The sequence below is a fragment of the Sarcophilus harrisii genome, chromosome 5 (genome assembly GCF_902635505.1).
Source record: "Sarcophilus harrisii chromosome 5, mSarHar1.11, whole genome shotgun sequence".
In the NCBI taxonomy this organism is placed as follows: domain Eukaryota; kingdom Metazoa; phylum Chordata; class Mammalia; order Dasyuromorphia; family Dasyuridae; genus Sarcophilus; species Sarcophilus harrisii.
The window spans coordinates 231370081-231385861 of NC_045430.1; the positions used below are offsets into that span (position 1 = coordinate 231370081).

Here is a 15781-nt window from a genome sequence, read left to right on the forward strand (position 1 = left end):
GTCATTATCACCTCTCGTTTGGGACATTGAGAGGGACTTCCAGCTTCCAGGTTCTTCCCTCCTTGCTAATCCATTCTTCATGCAACTGTGGAATTAACCTTCCAAATATAATAAGCCTGATCAACCTCTTAGCAATTTCCCAATTTAAAACTTCCAATGACTTCCAATTTTCTAAACTGTCACTTCTTATTCTGGATTCCTGACTCATAGGCCAACTCTTATTATACAATATAGTTCAGAGTAATCCATTTAAGATAAGGAATTGTGTAATGTCTCTATTAAGATTTCCATTAGATGATTAAAATTATGTTTTGGGGCTTAAAGGTGTAAGTTTTTGTAAGTTTTTATTATTTGTGGTCATATGGAATATATCTTCTCATAATGGGATGAAATGATATCTTGCCTCTATACTTAAAGGAAACAAGGTAAAAGAGAAAGAAAAATTCTCAGGGTCTTGGCTTAAAGGGGGAGAAAAATGAGAAGGAGGAAACCTTTTATACATACATATAAAAATTTTATCTTAGCAGCCTCCTTCATTTCCACAGGGTAGGCATGTAGTTGGAGGTAATTCAGCACATAGTGTTAGAATGGTTCTGGGAAACAATTATGAAATCTGTGAGAAGTCACTAAAACTATTTGTGCTTTTAACCAGCAATTCCATTGCACCAGGGCATATATCCAAAGGATGTCAAAGATAAAAAGGGGGGAAAGGATCTTACAAATATGAAAATATTCAGAAAATCACTTTTTCCAGTGGGAGAAAGACACTGGAAAAAATTGTGAGTGTCCATTGATTAAGGAGTGGCTGAACATACTGTTGTTTATGAATATATAAGAATAAGGCTACATTCTGAGAAATGATAAAAATAAGGGATTTAGAGAAGGATGGGAAGATTTATAGGAGCTGATGCAGGGTGAAATAAATGGAACCAAAAAGTAATACAACAATAATAATGTGAATAAAAGCCAAATTGGAAAGTAATGATTAATCTTTCTCAGAACAGATGATGAAACACATCTTCTTCTCTGTAAAGGATGAGCTGGGGTGAGAATGTGGGTACAGCAGATTCCATATGCTGTTAGATGTTGTTGCTATGTCATTTGGTTTGTTTAGCTGTTTGTTTTTTGTTACAAAGTCTGGTTTCCTGTTGCAGGGAGGGCATATTGGGAAATTACTGGAATAACAAGAGACAGAAGTAAAACTTTCTGTCTAAAAAAAGAAAAATCATTTTCTACTTCCCACACATTTGGGAAGTGAGCATTTTTCTTTATCTCTATAAAACCTAAAATTTGAGCTATTTCCTTTTCCTAGGATAGTTACTGCTTTCAGTAGAAAGTAAACTCCCTGAATACAGTGACTTTCCCATTTGTGTCGCCATGTACCCAGAAAGCACAAAGTACATTGCCAGGCACAGAATAGGTACTTAAGAAATACTTGTTGAATTAAATCATGTTTTTACCAGATCCATTCCTAACTCTGCTTCCTGCCAAACACAATCAATAATCTTTTGTAGTCTTTGTTCTCTATTCAGTGGATCTCTGGGAATCCTAAAAAATATTCAAGGAAAACACTGTAACTGACATGATTGATAATGAGCAAATTGCAGATGATCGTGAAAAATACAGCTGACACTATTCTCTGGCAACAGGATATAAACTGCTTGCTATTTGACACCCATTTATAACCAACTCCAAGACTGTATAAAAGAATGCTCCAGTATTGGAAAAGTTCCTGAATCAAAGCTAAGCCTTGACTCCTATAAAGTATTTATTATAAATTAAAGCACATGATATACTACTAATTACACATGAGAAACTAAGTCAATTCATTATTAGTAAATCCCTCTTAAAACAGATTTGAATAGATTTTATTTTAATAAGCCTCATTTTAAAGGTTTTCTTTTCAAACAATCTCAAAACATAGTCTAAACTTTTGTCACAGTTTTAGCATATGAAGAAATTTCTGTTAGGAAACTGGCCATTTGTGATGGACCCAGAGACTGTAAGGATTGTTGCCCAGACACACTAGACTATCATTCAGAAGGTCTTTGTTTCTGTTTACTTGGAGTTACTGTCTTCTGGGACTTTTCCCACAGTTAAAAGTTATCACTTTCATTTTGGAAGCTACAAAAAACATGAAAGCCCCAGGGCCAGAGTTTATGAGTTCTGCTGATGCATTAGTTCTGCAGAAATTTGATTAAAATTTCTCGTAGATAGATCATTTTCACAAAACATGTTACATTTTAATGCTTGTCATTAGAAAATGTGCTTACTTGTAATCTGGGCTTTTAAAACATATTTTTTATTTTAATTTTATTTTATCAGTTAATTCAGATTTATTTGCTCTTCTCAATTCTTCTTCCCACCAATAGAAGGAAAAAGAAAACAAGACCTTTGTAGCTCATATGCATAGTCTAGATAAAGAAAATTCCCAAAATGTATTTCCTGTTCTGTACCTTGCATCTACCATCTCTGAGTCAAAAGGTAGATAGCACTCTTCATCAGTGATCCTCTGAAAATGTGGGTGATCTTTGTGGTGATCACAATTCCTAAATGTTTCCAAATTATTTGTATTTACAATGTTGTTGATATCATCTGTGATGTGGAGTCTGTCACCAAACAGGCACCAAAAGGTTGGGTTTGGTCATGTGAAGAATTCACAGCGGCCATTCTCTTTGGTAAAAAGGTAGGTTTATTTAGGAAAAAGGATACAGAAAAAATGAAAGGATGCAATAGGCACTGGGAATGGTAAATATGGTATATGCTAATGGTAAATATGGAATAGTAAATATGAAATAGAGTGAGAGAGCATATGAAAGACAAGTTTCCCAGTGGAACTCACAGTTACAAGTACAAAGGGAGTACCCCATGAGACTGGGACATGCCCTTAGCTGGCAGGCTCAATCTTAAAAGGGACTTAGCACTATAAAAGAGTTAGCTGTAAGAAGGAGAAGTGGAGTTGAGGAATAATGAAATTATGGGAGATATCCATGTAGCATGAGGAAAAAGGAAATACAAAAGGATTTCTGAAAGATCATGGCAAGGTGAGACTGCTCCAAACCTCTACAGAGAGTCTCAGGATTTCAGACTGGACCACCTTCCCAGAGGGCAGAACCATGGAGCTAAACTGATCTCTATCAGAACCTCTTGTCTCCTTGCCTCAGGGATCTATTCTTTTGTTTCTCTTGGTTTAGAGCAATATTTGGGATTTCATCAGTTGCTATTATGTAAATTATTCTCCCAGTTCAATTTACTCTGAATCAGTTCATATTAGTGGATTCTATAAAACAATCCCTTTCACCTTTTATTAAAACTCAATGGCATTGCGTCACATTTTCACATACCGTGATTTGTTCAGTCATGTTGACTTCTTTTTAACTAGTGGAGGGCACGTTCCTATGAGTAATTATATTTAACAAATATTTAAGAAAAACACCTATTACTGCCAGGCTCTGCAGTAGATGCTGGGAACACAATGAAGAATGCTACAATCCACACGTTCAATAAAGGAACTTAGTTTCTGTTGGGGAGCACAAGCTTTTAGAGATTTCCCTGTGAGTTGGTATTGTCCATTAAAAACACTTTGTTCAGTCAGCTATGAGTCTAATTAATCATGATTTCCTGTAAGTCAGGGATTATCTTTTGCTTTTCCTTGTATCCCCAGCACTTAGTGCAACAACTAGCACATAGTAGGCTCTTCATAATGCTTATTGAAAAAAGGAAAGTTCTACCTAAATTAATTTACTTGTTCAGTGCTATATTAGTCAAAGTGGCAAGAAATAACTTTATAGAGCTAAAAAAAATAACAAAATTCATCTGGAAGAACAAAAAGCTAAGATTTTCAAGAGAATTAATGAAAAAAAAATGCAAAGGAAGATGGCCTAGCTGTATCAGACTAAAACTATATTATAAAGCAGCAGTCCTCAAAACCATTTAGTACAGTCTAAGAAATAGAGTAGTTTCTACTAAGAAGTAGAGTTAGTTTCATAAGATACAGAGTCACTGACTAAAGTAATCTAGTCTTTGATAAAACCAAAGATATCAGCTTCTGGGATAAGAATTCATTATTTGACAAAAATTACTGGGAAAACTGGAAAATAATATGGAAAAAACTAGGCATTGACCAACACCTAACACCTTATATACCAAGACAAAGTTAAAATGAGTTCATGGTTTAGATTAAAATGGTAATACTATAAGTAAATTAAGAGAACCTGGGATATTCTACCTCTCAAATCTGTGGAAAAGGGAGAAATTTATAGCCAAAGAAGAATTGGAGAACATTATGAAATGCAAAATGGATAATTTTGATTACATTAACTTTAAAAGTATTTGTACAAACCAATGTAATTGAAATTAGAAAAGAACCAGGAAATGGGGGGGGGGGGATTTTGCATCCAGTATTTTTAATAAAGGCCTCATTTCTAAAATTATATATAGAGAAATGACTCAAATTTATAATAATACAAACCAATTACAAAAGATATGATATATGATATATGATATGATATGATATATATGACAAGATATGATATATGATATATATGACAAGAAATTAAAGCTATTTTAGTCATATTTTAAAAAACAATTTTAAAGCACTATTGATTAGAGAAAAGCAGATTAAGACAACTCTGAAGTATCATTTCACACTTCTCAGATTAGCTAAAATTACAGAACAAGATGACAAAAATTGGAGGAGATATTGGAAAATTGGGACACTAATGCATTATTGGTGGAATTGTGAGATCCAACCATTCTGGAGAGCAATTTGGAATTATGCCCAAAGGGCTATAAATATGTGCATACCCTTTGATCTAGCAGGCTCTACTGGGTCTGTATCGGAAAGAGATCATAAAAAAGGAAAAGGACCCATATGTACAAAAATGTTAGTGGTGGCCGTTTTCATAGGGACAAAAAACTAGAAACTGAATGGATGCCCATCAATTGGGGAATGTTATGGTATATGAATTTAATGAAATATTATTATTCTATAAGAAATTATAAGCAATCTAATTTCAGAAAAGCTTAGAAACATTTATGTGAACTGATGCTAAGCAAAGTGAGTAGAACTAAGAGAATATTGTACACAGCAACAAAATTATGTGAAGATCAACTGTGATGGACTTGACTCTTTTCAACCATGAGATGACTCAAAACAATGTTTTGTTTTGTTTTTAAATTCCAATAGACTTGTGATGGAAAGATCTACATACAGAGAACTATGGAGACTGAATGTGGATAAAAACATAGTGTTTTCACCTTTTGTTGTTATTATTATTTCTTGCTTGATTTTTTCCTCATGTTTTTTCTCCTTTTGATCTGTTTTTCCCCTACAGCACAACAAATGTGGAAATATGTTTAAAAGAATTATATATATATATATATATATATATATATATATAATATCATATATATTACATATATATATAAAACATATATAATTATATATGTTTAGCATATACTAGATTACTTACTGTCTGGAGAAGAGGGGCGGGAGAAAGAGTAGGAGAAAAATTTGGAACACAAGGTTTTGCAAGGATAAATGTTGAAAATTATCTTTGCATATATTTTGAAAAATTAAAGCTATCATTATTTAAATAAATAAATGCTTATTGACTAGTATTATTTGGTCCATGTTTCTCCACTTTGTCCAAAAAGATATTGTGAAAGTTTTATTGAAATCTATGTATCATGAATAGAGATACTATTAGTAGTCTAAAAATTTTCCCCTAAAAGAAGATCATCTTAGTTTGGTATAATCAAATCCATATTAATTCTTAGTGATGATCCTCTTCCAAATGTACATAATAATCTGTGAATTTTTACTGAAGAGTAATGTCAAACTGGAGAACAAACTCAAGATCATCAGTATATAGTTTCTATAACTTGCCTTTTGAATTTGCCCATCTGCTGCCTTTTTGCCCCTCTTCTACTCCTTCCTCACAATGATTAATTAAATCTGTAGCTAGGTGGCACAGTGGATAGACTACTGGGTTTGGAATCAAGACATTCATCTTCATGAGTTTAAACCTAGTCTGTGATACTTACCAATTGTGTGATTCTGGGCAAATCATTTTGCCTCAATTTCCTTTTCTGTAAAATGAACTAGAGAAGGAAATGGCAAGCCATTCCAGTATTTTTGCCAAGAAAATCCCAAACGGGGTCATATAGAATCAGATGTGAGTAAAATGACACAAAAACAAAGTTTTGTCTACAGATGTTCATCGATGGTGAGAATTTTCCCACCATCTCCTACACACTATAAAATGAAATTGCAAACTTGTACTAATACCTTTATCTTAAAAAAAAAAAGTTATAGAGTGAGGTGATAGATAGGCTTCTCCCCCCTTCAGAACATACGTAAAATTAACAAAGACATTCTAGAAATTGTAGAAGGATGAGATATTTTTGTGACATAGATGGTTGAAATATGTCTTCATTGTTATTTCATTATATATTTCTTTATTGCTAAGATATTTCATTTCTTTGGGTAATTTTTTACTACACACTTGGAAAGACGAGTATTCTTTTAAAACACATTTTAATATATTGTAATAATCTTGGGCATTAAGGCATTATTCCCTTTTTATACAAAACAGATGGTGCAGTTCTTATAGTGTGCATGGAAATCTTTATCTAGGACAGCCTTGATTGATATCTGGAGCATGAGCAGAACTTGTGTCCTTTTCTTCTCTAATTCCATGACAGCTACAATCATAAGACCAAATGGAGGCGAGTCATATGAGAATCTCCATCTCTTCTGTTCTTTTAGTCCTCTTTGGGCAGATAAATTTTAAACCAATCCTTTCCCCTGAATATTGAATAAAGCCTATGGAGATTTATGACTGTGGTGTCAGATGAATTAAAGCTTCCCTTGTTATCTCTTATTCTGGGTTTAAGCAACATCAGAAGGGACATTATGTTAGGATGCTGGACTGCACATTCAGAGAAGTTGTAATCACACAGTCAGAACTGATATCCAAATACAGTAAAAATAAACATGCATGCATTATTTTTCCCAGAAGTAGTCCAGTGGTCTTGAAAGCAGATAAAGCCAGCTTTGTAATAGATATCAAGTTATTTTAATCCTCTTATGTCACCCCTGTCTTCCAGATCGCCTTGGTCAAATGGCTTACGATTTGTTAATGATGCATTCTTCATATGCTCTTTTATTTGATGCCTCCTATGAAATTCATAAATTCTGCATAAAAAGTGAGAAGGCCTGGAACACATATGTCCTCATTTCAAAGGTATGCTCTCAAGTTTTTTTCTATAATCCACAGTATAAAATGATGTATTTAATCATCTCATTCTTGAGAAACTGCCTTTTTCTTTTTATGTTGTAAATATAATAAATATCCTAACCATTTCTCTCTGCTTATTCAAATAGAGAAGTTTATAACATGGAGTTACAGAAAAGAAAAAATCTCCCCTCTGGCAATGTGAAAAAAGAAGTGAAACAGTCATCTATATAAATTTGTAACATAGAGAGTAAAAGATTTGCCTTAATATTGGGAGAAAGTGATGTTTTAGGCTCAGAATTATGCATTCATTATGGAAATAGAAAATGTTTCTATGTGAGAAGTTAAAGGAGAGAAACAAAAGGCAATTGACAAAATATATTTGTTAAATTCTACCAAATGTCCAACCTATTTTTTTGTTCCTTGGTCCAAAAAACTTGTCAACCAAAAAGTTATGTGTCCTACCTGGAGGCCTATTGAGTTTGAATCTTAAGATCATAAGAATGCAATTTTTCTGTTTACATGCAGTACATTATTCCTCCAGAGACAGGAGGTGGGGAGATAAAAATGAAGCTTCTTTCAGCCCAGGAGGTCAGCAATTCAGCTGCATCCTGAAGGCAAAGGCCTTTTGGAAATAATCATTACATTGTCCTTTTAACATTAAGAAACTACAATACTCTCATTTGTTTTTATGGTGTCAGAGATTTATCCAACAATAATCGCTGCAGGCAGAGGGAAAGAAATACACCAATGTAAATCTGGCTTTGAAAGCTTTCCCACAGGGAAATGCAAAAATGGAGAGCATATGCTCAAAATCACGAATTAGTATGGAAATTATTTAGATCATACTTGAGAAAATGAGAATTAAATAAAATAGGTCTCTTTCCTCAAGAATTTAAGATCCCATGTTGCTAAAATGTTCTTAATCTACATTTCAGGTACCCATAGCTAGTATTCCTAGTCCTGTCTCTGGGACACCCCAGATTCACCTGTATTCCCAAAGTTGTTGTTGTTGTTCTTTGTCCTTCATTTTCAAAACAGACCAATGATATCATGAGAGTGATGTCTTGACTTGTGACTGGATAGATTTAAGTGAGGCAGAACTGCACAAAGTTGTCAGACTGATTCTCTCTTCCAGAGTCACTGGAATTTGGGAACAAAAGAAAAGTCAAGATGATTGGTGATGACCCAGGATGTAGGGGGATCATCTTAATATCTTTGATATCTTGGAAAGTTATAAAAATGCTATGGGTTTAAACCCCATGAAATTAAATCACAATGTAAGCCCCTCAATCACTTTACATTCCTTGTCAGTTCTTTTTGTCCCATTCCCTAACTCCTCAAAAATCAGGATAAAAAGAATTTTAGTCCTCTTGATTTACTAGTCATTTTTCAATGATTCAGATATTGCAACAATGACCACAAGAAAAACCCCTACATTCTTTACCATAGTCATTTCTAATTTCCACCAAGGTCAATTGTTTCTGTACTGAATTCTGCCATTTTTTGGTAACCTCAGTGCATGTATATTGATCAAATAAATGGCCATTCTAATTAACTGATAAAAATGGGCACCAGATCAGCCCCCCCTTCTTTGACCCAATCTTATCTGAGCTCTGAAAAATAACTAAATATTGGTTTCTCTGAAACTCATTGCTAGCATTATGTTCCTTTCCCCAACATCTATTCTAGTCCCAGGCACATAGTAGGGACTTAAAAGTTTGTGGTCTATTGTCAATCCCAAATAACACTGGTTTTTTTTTTTAGTTTTCTGAACCTTAGAATTATTTTAGCAGGTAATTCTAGCATCCTGATCAAATGATGAGAGAGTAGATGTGAGTCAAGACCAGCATGGCATGTGGAAATTGATGGTCATGGCAGTGGTGATCATGGCAAAGAGCTACCTGGTCCATCTCACTTCTACTCACCAGAATTGGACTTAGGTACCAATTACAATAATGAACTTAGATTCACAAAATCATAAGATCACAGAGTTAGAAGGGAGTAATAGGCTATCTAATCCAATTTATAGTTGACCAAAAATGTCTTCTACAACATGGTACAATGGAATTAGTGACTCATATCCTTACACTGCCATTTACTACTTGTGTGGCCCCAAAGCATATTGTTTTATTTCTCTAACCTTTGATCTTCTTGTCAAATTATTTGGTTGAACTAGATGACCTTTTAGCACTAAATCTAAATCTATGTTCCAATCATGATCCAACATTCCAGCAAGTAGTCATCTGGTCTCTGTTTGAAAATCTCCAAAGTGGGAAAAGATTCTATTCATTTGGTTTTCAGTTGGACAGCCTAGGAATTTATAGATCTCTTTGGGGCCCAGATTTACCTTCATAGTTTATGCTTATAGTCAAACTCAAAACTCAGCATTGGAGTTGTTGCTAAGTATGCATTGGCTTTAGGACTTAATGACATTTCACAATTTCTGTTTCTGAAAAGTAATGTGATAGTGCAAGGCAAAAAATTTAAAACATGGAGTCTGGTCTTAATTCTTAAGGGTATACAGGGTCAGATAGAGCCTTTCAAAGGGTTTAAGGGCACTTTTTTATGTTAGGTGCTGTGATTGAATTATTGATATTTCTTCTTCTCATTTGTCTAACTTCTCATAAACACCAAGAAAAGTTTGGGTAACTGCTAGGTGTGACATTGCTAGACTTGGAGGAAGAAAGATCTGCATTTGAAATCTTTTCTCAGACATTTATAAATGTGTGACTCTGGGCAAATCATTTACTCTCTCTCAGCCTATGTTTTCTTGTCTGTAAAATAGAGATCATAATAGTACCAACCTAATGGGTTTATGTTGAGGATCAAATAAGCTTTTAGATATGTAAACACACACAGACATGTGTGTGTATGTAAACACACATATATGCAACAGCTCATCTAAGTAAATATGTGTAGGCAATATGTGTAATTACATGTATGTATAAACATATACAATATCATGTTGAAATATAGGTGTATAAATACATGTTGTAAAATATATGTGTGTAAACACATGTGTATAACTGTCTTTGTGGACTTTGAAATGCCATGTAAATAATAGCTTTTATTATTAGAAGTTTATATATAATAAATCTAATATTTTCCATTGTAAATTTGTATATTTTGAGCCTGGAATTTTCTTACTACTCAGACAAACATGTCAGGAATACATAGTCGTAGGTAGAGATTTTTTTCCTATTATTGTACAACATATCATGTGAAATAATTGTTAGATATAATTAGCAATTGCTGTCCTCTTCAGCTGACAGGTGGAAAAATGGAGTCATCTCAAGAGACAAGTAATGTTTGCTTGAGATAAAAAATGCCAACCACATTGTAATATTTAGGTCAAAATATTTTTTGTCTGTTCTGTTTAACTTATTTTCACAGAATACAATGAAACACGAAGGGGACAAATAATCGACATACTTGGCTTTCTCTTATAATCTCATCAATTTACTAATTCATACAGATTATATGCTAGGCCTGTGTTTACTTTGCTTCATTCTAAACCAAATGCAAATTGGAGATCTATTGTTAGATAAATTACAGTGAATCTTTTCCGTAGATCATGCACCCAAATGGAAGTTACTCTCTCTTACTACCACCCAGTTTGGAAAGTGTTACTGTATGTCTCCTTTAATAAGATTTATAATAAGTGTTGGATGAAACAGTACGTAATAGTCTATATAAAGTCCCCATGGTTTGGAGATCTGACTTCTGAAAAAAAAAATCAGTTTGACGATAGACCCATCTCTCCTTTGGAGGGACAGCTAAACTCAGTACATATATCCACTATTGGACTTTAAGACCATACTTGAAGAACCCAATAATAGACTACTCTTCTAAACTCATGCAGCTATTTGTCTATCCTTCCACTTATCCAGTACAAATGACCATTGACAACTTCCAATAACTTTGCTCACAAGAAAGTGAAGCTTGCTTATGTATAACAACTGTTACATCAGTTATAAAGCATTCACCAGGACAAGAAAAGACACCTGGGCTAAAAAAAAAATTTGTTCCTCCTCCCCTCTCAAATTTTTGGTCAGATACCACTCCTCTCACTCTTCAGTATGACAAACAAGAATATTTTTTTCAGACAATAATATTTAAAGACAAATATATTGCATGGTTGATTTGACTCGTCTATTCAACTCAGTTCGTGCTTATATTTCCTCTAGTTTACTTTTTGAGATTGGGTAAAGCAGTGGGGATGGAGCAGTGTTAATGTGTAATTGTGTAGAGCTTGTGATTTATTGAACATCATATACAAAATGAGTGATGGAGCTAAGAATAAAACAACTGACTCTTCTGATTCCAGATGAGTATTTCATCCATTAGATTTTCTCACAAAAGTGAAGTGAGAGAGAGAAAATTGTTGACTTGCTAAAGAAGTCCAGCTGTTACAAGTTTTATATTTATTTGATACATATGCATTGAGGACACAAAGAAAAAGTCCCTTCCCTCAAGGATTTTACGTCATAGATGGGGAAACAATATATATGCATATGATTAGATATTTAGTAAGACAACAGTAGCAATATTTGCAGTAACATTTGACTTTTGTAACAGGGCAACAACTGTCTCTCACACACACATACATACACACACACACACACATATAAAGATATATATATACTTACATATACCCAACCAACATGATTCCTGGACAAAACATAAATCCTCTGAGGGCAGGGGCAATTTTGCTTTTGTCTTCATATCCCCGGTACACTATTATGGAGTAAAGGAAGTAAAGGACTTGACATATCCCAGATGTTTAATAAATGTTTGTTGACTGCTTGATCTTCATACTTTATATTATTGGGTTTCTTTTTCTCATACATCCTCCCTTCTAAATCTATTACTCCACAGGAATACCTTAGTATAGACTCATTTAGAACCTCTCAAATATTGATCGCAAAACTTAAAAACTGCGTGGCTTCCCAGCCTCGGGGCTCTCAAAGAGATCAGATGAGTAAGTGTGCAGGAAAACCATCTCAAGCCGGATAGAAAATTCCCCAAAGAGGTAAAGTGTAAAATTATTGATCCAGAAATAGATGAATTACTAATGCCCAGTGTAGGACTTTGACTATAAGCTTCCTTCTTCCAGATTCTATCCACTGTTAAATTGAACTTTGATGTTAAGTAGAACAACTATACAATCTACTGTTTTGTTACCAAAGAGTTTCCAATAAAATAAATGTATTCTTAACCAAAAAAAGGTTTAGGGTTCAACTAGAGGAAAATGTTAGAGATAAATATTTACCTTCTAAAAAATTAAGCAGAAAGTTCAACTTTTGCCTAAATGTTGGTGATTTTCCTAACTGTGGTTTAGGATTAATTGTGACTGAACTCATAATTCTTGGTTAAAATATGTTCCCTAAAACCAAATACAAAAGAACCATGTGGATTTGGGGAGTCAACATATTGTTTCCCAGGCTTAAAATGAGTTGGTTATTGAAACAGTGTGTTATTGTTGAGTTATTCTAATTGTGTCTAACTCTCCATGACCCCATTAGGGATTTTCTTGGTAAAAATAGTGGAATGGTTTGTATTTCCTTCTCCAGATCATTCTTACAGATGAGAAAACTGAGGCAAATGGGCTTAAATATTTTGCTCAGAATGACATAGCTAATAACTGTCTGAAGCCAGATTTGAACTCAGAATATGGCTCTTTCTAACTCAAACCCAATACTCTACCTACTGTAGCACTTCGTGGTCCTAAGAAGGTGTTGCAAATCAAAACATCATCCTCATGATGTTGTTGGTTCTCTTTGAGAATGAAGGACAAACAATAATAACAATATCCAATGAGATCAGAACTAAAAATATGACCATCCCATTTTATAAGTAAAAAAAAAAAAAAAAAAAAAAAAATGGAGGTTAGAATGATTAGGTCATTTGCTCATGGTCACATAACTAGAAATTACCTGAGGCACAATTCACACCCAAATCTCCATAATTCTCAGCCCAGCACTCTATACATTTTGTATTGCTATTCTGAACAAAAGTAAAGCATCTTTTCCTACTATTAAGCTCTTTTCCAATTTACATGTTTCTCTTAATGATGCCACAATTCTTTCAATGCCCCAAGTTTGAAACTTCAGGGTTAAGTTTGGCTCTTTCCTCTTTGACACACCCCACATCCAGTCAATTGTTAATTATTATTGACGTGCCTCCTCGGTTTCTTTTGTGATGGTGGTAGTTGTTAGTCTTTTTCAGTCAAGTCTGACTCTTTGTGATTCCATTTGGGGTTTTCTTAGCAAAGATATTGGAGTAATTTGCCATCTCCTTCTCCAGATTATTTTACAAATGAGAAAATTGAGGCAAAGGGGTTAAGTGAGTTGCCTGGGGCCACATAACTAATAAATATCTAAGATCATATTTGAACTCAGGAAGATGTCTTCCTGACTCCAGGTCCAGCACTCCGTCCTCTTAGCTATCTAGCTGTTTTTTAGTATCTTTTGTAAATTTCCAAAAAGAGAATGTGTGTGTGTGTGTGTGTGTGTGTGTGTGTGTGTGTGTTGGAGGAAGAGAGAATTTAGCTGCAAATATCTTGACAATTGAGATATTAGTAACTAGGGGAATTAGATTATCCTTTTCCTTTCCTTTCCTTCCTTTTTTTCTCTTTCCCTCCCTCCTTCCCTTTTTTCTCCCTCCCTCCCTCCCTCTCTCCTTGCTTCTCCTCCTCCTCCTCCTTCTCTTCTTCCTTCTCCTTCTTCTTCTTTCTAATTTCTCCTTCATTTTAATTTCTTCCTCAGTACTGTACTTAAGTTTCAAAATAATCTTTGGAATGAGGAAGATTTTTTAAAAGTCTAAGGAAAAAGATAGAAGTGTTAGATTACTTGAAATAAATTAGGAAATTCTTGAAATAAATTAGGAAATTCTTAATCCTTTCCTAATTTATTCCAAGTAATTTAACACTTCTATCTTTTTCCTTAGACTTTTGTCTAATGTAAGGGTAGGGTTATTCTTAGTTGCATAGGGTATGGACAAAAAATGCTTTTATGATCCAAATATGATGATTTGTTGTATGTTTATTATAGTCAGGAGGAAACTGAAGTAAGTGACGAAAAGGAAACCCTATTTTATTCTGACATTTCATTGTGATTACCATTTATTCAACTATCTTGAATTTTGTGGCAAACTAACAATTTTTTCTCTCCAAATTTATCCAGGCATTTTGTGCAAGATCAAAAAGGCTGAAGATTTAAAATTCTGATTCCAGACTTTTGGGCTGATGGCATCTTCTAAAAAGAGAGAGACTTGTACTTGCATTCATTTAAGTGAAAGGCATTAAGAAGTAAATCATAGGAAGACTGAAATGGAAACTTCTAAAATCAAAAATTAAATTTGTCCCTGTTTTAAAATATTTCATGCTGTGGATTTGATCATCATAGAATAACACTATAATTAATCAATAGGAATGTAAGCTCCTTAAGGACAGGGAACACCTTCTTGTCCATATCTGAAGCAGCTAGCATCTGCTTTACACAGAATACAGACTTAACACATACCTATTTAATTGGATTGAAGGAAGGAATAATTATTGGAGAAGTTACCCTTTTCATTTATTGATTAAAATACATTAAATATGAAGTGATAAAGCACAGTTACTGAACATACTGGGAATCAAAAATATATAAATTGTAATTTTTGGTTTGAAGTAAACTTAGATCTTTTGAAATACTATTTCAAATCCTATTTTCTTATTTTTTGAAATCTCAGTATCTTCTGATACTTATCTGCCCTTCTCAAAATCAACTATTGAAGTACAGACTAAATGTATCAGATGAACATTGACTGAGAATTTCTTCACTACAGAAGTACCAATGTCTGGTATACTTTTAATTATTCAAACAGATTGGATTTTCTTTCAGATCATGAATATGACTACAAATTTGGATACCCAATCAAAAAATTTCATAATGAATTCCCTTGAGCGTTGCTGAGTGAAAAATAAGATGATTTGTCTGTGTTAGGATCATGTATTTGCTAATGTGTTCCTTTGATGCCTTATCATGGCATGGCCAGGAGTCTAGGTCCTTTAAGGCTAATGCAGTGGAATTCAAACTCTGACTAGCTGGACTCAGATTAGAAAAGTTTGACAAACAATTTGGCATATCTGCTCCCTTAGAATCAGCTTAAATAAGTTCAGAAAGGTTCCTCACTAGATTCGCTTCCTACACACACACACACACACACACACACACACACACCATAAAAATATGTACTCCAAGAAAGTCGTTGATTTAAAAAAAAAAAGAAGACATTCTATGTAAAGTAAAATTTATAACCAGTTTGTGTGATGGCAAAGAACTGGAAACAAAGTAAATTTCCATTGATAGGAAATTTGATTGAGATTCAATTGAACAATTTAAGGTATAAATATAATGGAATATTTCTGTGCCATGAGAAACTTATTACAAATGGTTGTGTTTTTTTCCAGCTGAAGAAGTATGGAATGTGAGAATATTCATAATTTCATTTTCTCCCTATCTAGAAGTCAGATTTCCCACAAATTTTAACCA

General features: G+C 33.8%; 1 long non-coding RNA gene across 1 annotated transcript in view; it reads left to right on the plus strand.

Annotated features, from left to right (window-relative positions):
* LOC116419290 overlaps positions 1–14606 on the plus strand; it is a 73039-nt gene extending 58433 nt beyond the window's left edge. Inside the window, exons 2-3 of the long non-coding RNA XR_004229558.1 lie at positions 7114–7250; positions 14429–14606. This is a non-coding gene — a long non-coding RNA (uncharacterized LOC116419290). The remainder of the gene's footprint in view (positions 1–7113; positions 7251–14428) is intronic.
* The last annotated feature ends 1175 nt before the right edge of the window (positions 14607–15781 follow it).